Genomic DNA, 8,588 nt, shown 5'->3' on the forward strand with positions numbered 1-8,588 from the left:
GGTTTTTATGACTAGTTTTGATTTATTATTAATTATGGGAGGACTAGCTAAGGGATACTATGAGAATACCTCATATAATCCAGGAGCAAGGTAGTTGATATAGATTGTACATGCCGATAATACAAGTTTTTATCCGATATCGGAAGTTCGGAACACGTCCGTACGATATCGAAAATGTCGATGACCGACATAAAGACAAAACAATAAAAACGTTCGTAATGAACCGGTACAGACTGATATATCGGTTTTACTGGTACAATGATAATAGTGGTAATTGAATATTTGTCCCTACGTTTGATGGACTTTACAAATATCCTTATCACACAATAAATATGTCCCTCTTTATCTATAAGTCCATCAGGGGTCCACTAACGTTTTTGCTCCTTTCCATATTTATCCCTCCCTCTTTTAGATCGGATCATAGTTTTATTTCTTCTTTTTTCGCTTCTTCCCTTCAACGTATGCAACTACCATCACCACAAACTCCTTCGTCGCCGCACCAACACGTCCTCCACTATAATCAGTTGATCTATCAATATGTTTATGTTCGATTTTCAACCTGTTAATTATTGTTCTTCTTCTTAGGTTAAAAATTGATTTTCCTGATTCAGGGATCGACAGATTTGTTTTTGGTTTTCGATTTCATAATTTCAGGGAGATCTTTGCATGTTCGAATTTTTAAAAGAAGATACTAATTTGGTATGTATGATTTTCAATTTTGTTGCAGAGATTTAAGATTTGAGAGTTAGAGAGTTCTGTGATTGAAACAAATCGAACCAAACTATTCCAACCACCACCATCTTCATCGTCATCAGCTCTGCAACTATCAGCACCTTCTACGCTGCCAACTGGTTCAGGATTTTGAAGATTAATTTTCAAAATCAGATCTGACGAGATGGAGATTTGATTTTGGATTTGGTATTTGCTCAATTGGTTCAGATGGTTCGAATTGGTGTTGAAGCTTCATAGAAGACAGTCGTGGTTGCTGCTATGGATTATAAATGGTGGTTGATGGTTCTGTTGGTGGTTACTGCAATGAAGGAGATGAAGCTGTTGTTGTTTATGAAGCTATAGATGATGATCAATTGGTGTTGTTTATACTTCCTCCGTTTCTGAAAAATTGTTACTTTCACTTTTTCAATTTGGCATAATTTTATGTTTTACGGGATCAATTATTGTTGTTGACCCAATTTTTTATGGGATCAACTACAGTTGTTGATCCATTTATTGGATCAACTCTTGTTGTTGATCTAATTTTTTATGGGATCAACTACCGTTGTTGATCCTTTCAACTCCTATTGTTGACAATAATTCCTTGGATAAGTATAATCATGCTTGTATTTTAAATCATTCTTGTAGTTTAAATCATGTAAATTTCTTCCAATATTGAACTTGTGGTGCAATGGTAGCATGACTGACTCCATGTCAGATGATGCTTGTTCGATTCACGCCAAGTTTACTCTATTTACATGGATCAACTTCTGTTGTTGATCCCTTTTTTTTGGATCAACTACCGTTGTTGATCCCCTAAATTGGATTAACTTCTACTGTTGGTTCTATTTTTATTTGGATCAACTATTGTTGTTGATACAAAAATATCTGAACCAGTGGTGGCGGTGGTGGCGGTGGCGGTGGACTAGTGGTGGTGGAGGACTGGTGGTGGTGGAATATTAGTGGTGGTGGTGGTTGCTGAACGATGATGGTGGCATGGTAGTTGAATGTTGGTGGTGGTTGTGCTAGTGGTGGTGGTGAAGTGGGAGAGGAAGAAATTTGTTCCATTTTGAAAAATAAAATAAAATTGTATGGGTGAGGATATTAAGGTAATCTAATTTTAAATGGATAAGGTTATTAAAAAGTAGGGACATATTTATTATTGTATAAGGATATATTTATCAATAAGTCTAGATTCACCGTGATTCTTTCACGGTGATATCCTCGCAAGACACAAAAATGGATGGGGCCCACTGAAAAACAAAAATCCACCCCCTTTTTCTCTTGATGGGATCTCTGGGGCTGTGAGTGTCGGTGAATTCTCGGTGGAGAATTCACTGTGTGTAGCATCAGTGTATATTTATTGGGGTTCAAAAGTAGGGACATTATAAATAATGTATCCATGATAATATCGGGCAAGGATATTTTTGTAAATCATCTCTAATCGATAAAAACTAAGTTTGATCAAGGTGTTTTCATTTTCATCTGTTGCAGCCGCTGAAGCGTTTCACTCCCGTTCTTGTCTAGGGAAGAGGTAAGTACTGATCACTGCTTGTAATATGATGGTTGTTTGTTCAATTGATAGTTGATAGTTGTTCTATGATGTTCGATCTAGCAACTATTAGATTAACCATATACTAATCTTTCCTTTCCTCTGTTCAATTGATAGTTGATAGTTGTTTCTTTCCTCTGATTTTCTGACCGATTTAACCAATCTTTTCTTAATCCGTCTCAAAAGTCACAAAATCACTCATACTTCTAATAATAAATAGCACCCAATTCTTATTTCATCTTGATTTTTGCATGCATGTTCACCCAAATAGCATCCTGTTTGTATTTTATCTTAAAATCAGCTTGATTTTCACAGATACAACTGCATGATCACCATCATAGTATATTTGGGAGAATCGTAGTAGATTTGTGCATCTGTATGATCCTTGGGTATTACTTAATGTCTTCTACTCAAGTTATTTCTAACTAAAGTGTGTAATTTTCAATTTCAGGCTAGATATGGCAAGTGTGTAAGGGGTCCTATTGAAGAATTTATGAAAAGTGCAGCAAACAACACTGGAGAGTCAAAGTGCCTGTAAAAAGAAGTTGAAGGATAAGGCGTGGGATAGCATATCGGCTTGGATGCCCGAAAATGCTACACCTTTCAATACTGTTTGTTCCCCTAGTTTCCAAACGATGCTCCATTCTATTGGAGATTATGGGAAAAGGTATGTCATCAGCTCCTTCCTGGCTTTGTGCTGTTTTTAGTTTGCTGTTTGGTATTAGAATTGTGCTGTGTTTTGAATTGGGATGGTGATAATTATAGCCCTGTACCTTACTGTGATTTAAGTAGCTTGCTGTTAATACGAAACTGCATTTGAATTATAGTGATGGTTGCTCGTGTCAAAAACCGAGATTATTATTTAAAAATTTTGTAATTTGAGAACTGTAGTGAGAGATACTGTGTTATGATGATTCTGGATGTGGATGCTATGTTTGCGAGATCCTTTTGTAGGCAATTTAGATTAATAAATGCTAGCTGATCCCGCGGCAGTAGGTATGAAGATTGGATTTAGCCTTCCTTAGTTGAAATCCAGTTTAGTGGTTGCTTTGATTAGATCTAATAAATTGTACACAGAATGAGTATATTTATTAAAAATCCTCAGTTGGCACTGCAGAGTCAGGGAAGGGTATACTGTGTAGCTTTTGATTTCAGTAAAGAATGAGATAGAACCGTGACCTTACAAGATATACAGGAACCTTTAGCTTATTTGCTGTTACTACGAAACTGCATTTGAAACACAGGAACCTTTAGCTTATTTGATACACATTTGTTGACACCTTTTATTTGTCATGTACTTATATTTTTCTTGCCGGCCATCGTTCCATCATATTCTTACAAATCTATTCAATAAACAACTTGAAGAAATGAAGAAGTTTGTTGAGACGTTTAGACCACATTGGAAGAGTGTTCTCCTCATAATTTCTTCTTCACCAAATTTTGATGGTTAGATGTTGGAGATGGCAAAAAAAGTAAACCATGAACGATGTGCATTGTAATTGCATCTAAATTCATATATTTTTCACCATAGCTTTTTTTTTTTTTAAAAAATTTATAGATAAAAGCCTTGTGATTCCTATTTCTTTCACATGTTGATGTCTCCCCTTCTGCAGTTAGAAAGTGAAGCATCTGAAGTAGCTGTACAGGGAGTGAGACTTGTTTATATACAGAACGGGTTGTATACACGTCAAGGTCATTGTATACAGGGCAGAAAAATAAAGGTGTCTTGCAACACGCTAGTTTTCTTACTGGTGGAGCTACAACTGCTGCTGGAAGATTGGTTGGCCACAACGACGTCCTTGAGGTGCATTACAATTAGATGCATATACTGTACCATTTAAAACTGCATTTCCATGATTAGATGCGTATACTCCCTCCAATAAGTATTTTGACAGGAACTGTTTATTTGGTGCAGGACAAACTGTGATGATTATGGACAATGAGTTTGTAGCTTCTAGGAAGAGAATGCCAAGGGGTCAAACTGAAAGAGAGATTTTGCAAATGCTGGATCATCCTTTTCCTCCAACATTATTTGCTCATTTTACTATGGAGAAGTTTTCGTGTTAGTTATGGCACATACTTAGGAAGAGAATGCCAAGGGCCAACCAGGTGTTTTTCCGAACAAGCAGCCAGGTACTGTAACTTTTGCTTCCAGCTTTGGCATGGTTTTAAACCCTATTTATACCATTTTTTATCATTAAATATTCTTAATCGAATTCACTGATAACCAGTCAAAGGACTTGGGCATACATCATATTGACCTTTTCCTGTGTAGAAAAGTGAGATTTCACGAGTCCTGTGTGGCAAGGAGCTGTTATCTGGGTTCTCTTCATTCTAATGCCAGTACCTATGTTGTTAAAGGTGCCCTAGGCGTGCGAGTCGCCCAAGGGGCGCCTAGACAATTAAGCGCCCAAGGCGCCAGATTGTGACCAAAGTTTTTGTTTTTTTATTTTTTCCTCGGGCGCCTAGGCGCTGGGCCTGGCGCCTCACCTGGCCTAGCGCCTAATACAACATAGGCCAGTACTAAAAGAGTGTGGACGAAGGGGATAAGAACTAAGAGAACATATACAACTGAACTTTTGTTTAAGATTGCTTGTCATTCTAATTCTCCTTCAGGTTTGACGCTGCCGAAGTACTCCCTGCGTTAGAATACCTACACATACTTGAGGTTATATACAGTGACCTGAAACCGGAAATACTTTTGTCCGCGAAGATGGTCACATCATGCTTTCCGACTTCGACTTATCTCTCAGATGCTCCATCAGTTCAATGCTCCTCCAATCAGCTTCAGTAATTGTTGAGCCAACAAAAAATTCTGCAGGTCCATGCACAGATTCTAGCTGCACTGATCTTATCTCCATCCATACTGGGTCCAAGGCTTAATGGTACTCCATATATAACCTTAGAAACCCTAAGCCTGAAGTTCTCACCCATCCAAACAACCATCCTCCGCAAACAGAAAATTCCCTCGCTTCCAATCCATTCTTGCAGGCTTCAGGTACACTCTCTCTCTCTGATTCCCAATTTCATATGTGTTTGTTTTTGAATTTCTCATTTTGGTTAAAATTTAGAGAAAACGAGAATTGAATAATCATGGGTTGCTGTTGATTTAGTAAGTTGTTGAGCTAGAAAATCAAGGGTTACTGTTGGTCAGGTCTGAATTTCTGTTTAAAAATGTGCTACAAATTAGATGGTTCTTACTTCAAATTAAAAGTGTGCTTCAAATCAAACTAGGGGTTTATGCTGTAAAAGGCCATAGGCGCAGAAATGTGTACGAATTGTGTGTTCTCTAATTTTTCCTCTGGGCACCTAGAGCGCCTTTTTGTTTTGAATGGCCCAGAACATGAGACAAGTAGATCTCTGAAGACCTACGAGGGTATATCAGCTTCATCTTTGCCTGCTTCTGTCTACACATAGAATCTATTTTCACTCGACACTGGTACATATTTAAGGCAAGTACAAGGAGGAGGACGATGACGACGACGATGGTGGTAGTGGTGCTGCAGTTACTCGTACTAGTAATTACGATGGCAATGAAAAGGACACATTGAGAACTGTCGCTGCTGTTGCTGGTACTAGTTACGACGATGGCGATGAAGAAGTAGACTCATTGAGGACAAAATTAAGGAAAACAAGACAACTCCAGGGTTTAGTGCACTTGTTTTCCTTGATAAATGTGTGTTGCTGGAGTCTGTAGACTGTAGATGCTTATTCTAGTTGAAAGATATGTCAGATATTTGTGATATTTTGGTAATTTGTAAAAAAAATTTCTTATTGTCCCTATGAAGCAGTTAGTGGAACTGATGTTGCTGGTTCCTTTGTCAGAAAGTCCTAATGCGTCCGTACTTGGAAAGTCTGCCAGTACCGAGTACCAAGGTTTGCTGCTTTGTGGACCGTGCACTTTGCCTGAACGGATCCAAATAAGAAACGCGTCGTAATCGGTTTCCAAATCATACACCAACTCAAACTTCTGGGTTCTGAATGTGGAAACCGGCAACTATTACAAATATAACATCCAGGACACTTCAATTCCTTAACAAAACAAATTTAATTACTGCTAGGAAAAAAAAATCTTGGAAAAAGTTGCAGATCATACGAGAATGGTGAGAGACAAAACCCTTGTTCAGAATCGTAGTGATGAAGAGGAATTTTCAGAAGAAGAAGAGTATGAAACTCACGGCACCAGAGCAAGTAGAGGTGGAGGTGGTGGGGGTGGTAAAAGTAGGGGGTGGTTCAACTTATAAACGGAAGAGGTCAATATTTATAGACGATGTTGCTGAAGAAGCTGATGATGATGAAGAAGACGAAGATGATGAATATTATGGAGAAAGTAGAAAGAAGATGAGAATAAATCCATTTATGGACGATGCTACTAGCGAGGAAGAGGACTGATGGAGAAGGAGAAGAAGATCCCTTTATAGTTTCTAATGATGAAATATTGCAAGACAATGGTGGCGACAGGCATGGACACCGGCGGCACCAAGCAACTTGCTCAACTAACAGACTCTACTGCCTCCGTGGCACCGAGTTCTGTTTGGAGTTGCTTGGTTTCCTGACTGATATTTTGGGACCGATTTTTGTCAAAGAGGTCCCAACATTAAACTTTTTTGGTTGTATTTTCTCTTTATTGTTCGGTTGTTGAATTTTGCGGCTTACATTCTTGCCCTTCTGCAAATCATGTTTTTGTTCCTTTTCAACATACTCCAGAGCTTCAAAAAAATCAGTTCCTGTCGAGTAATCACCTAAATGTCACTCAACTTATATCATGCAGGGCGGCAAACATTTAAGAAAAGGTACAAAAACTATAGCCTTGCAAAATCGCCTTGAAGCTGTAAGTTCCTTGATCAATATGAGCTGTCTAAGAAAAGCACTAGGAATTTTAAGTCAAAGATAGTTTGAGACTGACGTACTTCTGCATATTTTAGGTTGCCACTATTAAAAGACATGATGACGAAGGGGATACGAACTAAAAGAACATATACAACTGAACTTTTGTTTACGATTTCAATCTCAAAGTTACCGAACTAATTCTCCTACAGGTTTTGGGTCGCCGAGTCTTCCCTGCGTTAGAATACTTACACATGCTTGGGGTCATATACAAAGACCTGAACCGGAAAATGTTCTTGTCCGTGAAGATGGTCACATCATGCTCCCTGACTTCGACCTATCTCTCAGATGCTCCGTCAGTCCGATGCTCCTTCAATCAGCTTCAGTAATTGTGGAGCCAACAAAAAGTGCTACAGGTTCATGCTGCATCAATCCTATCAACAACGCGCGGTTACAGAGTTTTGTGAAAACCTTTCTATGGACCTCGGCCAAACTTATTAAACTCTTTGATAGATCTTTTACATTTTTAATCACTTTGACCACTAAATAAGTATAGTAGCATAGGAAGCTCCACCTAACAAGGCCGCTATGCTTATAATAATAAAAATTCCTATCACAAATTTAAGCAACCACGAAAAATAATTTTTCTTCGTCTTTGTGTTCTTCACTTGTACCCATGGTGGAAATTGTTGAGTCAACGATTTCTATGCGATGTTCTTCACTATTAACATCTCCATCAACCTTAAATGGCTTGTTATCTATACAAGCTTCTGAGTTTGCGTCTTGCTTGAAATTGCCTGATATTGGTTCCTCTGCTGCCATAGTTTTTGATCTTGCTTCTTATTCATCGAAGAATTAAGCCTGGTGACAATTTAAATGGTAAATGGTTAAAGTGACAATTAAAGCAATCGGGTTGACGTGCCATTAAGAAGTCCGATGCAATTTCAGGTTCGATGGAGTGGGAATGAGATTACTCAATTGAAAGGCTGGAATTCATAGCGAATAAACATGGATCGACAACGGTATTTCACGATGACTAGATAATAAGCCAAGGTAGTAAAACTAATTCATATTTGCATGCAAAACGTCTCGGATTTACGTTCTCAAATATTGAAACCAAACTACTCATGCTTTCCTAGGTGGGTTGCATTTGACTAAGCCGATCTCTCTTGCACCAGACTTATATGAAGAAGATTTTAAATAGCAATCATCAAAATAACTAGCATAACGAGGATTGAGGAGTTAAGAATGTTTCCCTGTTATAGATGAATATCCCGATGAAAGTGTGCTATTCTGGAACGAACCGACTCGATTCTCCCGAACTAAGTTCCCGAAGCGAGTCAATTACAATCTTCCCGAGTTAATCAACCCGAGTCGATATGAAGTGACTGCCTTGTCCGATATGATTCATCTCTTCCGATGTAAAATGACCTGACATGGGTAGCTCTGATATGTTACTTGGGTATCTACCCGATTTGACCTGGCGCGAGGTGATGTT

The 8,588-nt window shown here is 38.4% G+C and overlaps 1 long non-coding RNA gene across 2 annotated transcripts; it reads left to right on the forward strand.

Moving 5' to 3' along the window:
- The first annotated feature begins 2,117 nt into the window (after positions 1 to 2,117).
- On the forward strand, positions 2,118 to 6,050 carry LOC113335043. Of its 2 annotated transcripts, XR_003353143.1 has the most exons (6): positions 2,118 to 2,245; positions 2,715 to 2,930; positions 3,877 to 4,067; positions 4,179 to 4,396; positions 4,880 to 5,261; positions 5,577 to 6,050. It is a non-coding gene; the product is annotated as an uncharacterized LOC113335043 (long non-coding RNA). The 2 variants fall into 2 exon arrangements; XR_003353142.1 differs by having other exon boundaries at positions 4,880 to 6,050.
- Positions 6,051 to 8,588: the final 2,538 nt, after the last annotated feature.

Source organism: Papaver somniferum, unplaced genomic scaffold, assembly GCF_003573695.1.
Source record: "Papaver somniferum cultivar HN1 unplaced genomic scaffold, ASM357369v1 unplaced-scaffold_137, whole genome shotgun sequence".
Lineage (NCBI taxonomy): Eukaryota > Viridiplantae > Streptophyta > Magnoliopsida > Ranunculales > Papaveraceae > Papaver > Papaver somniferum.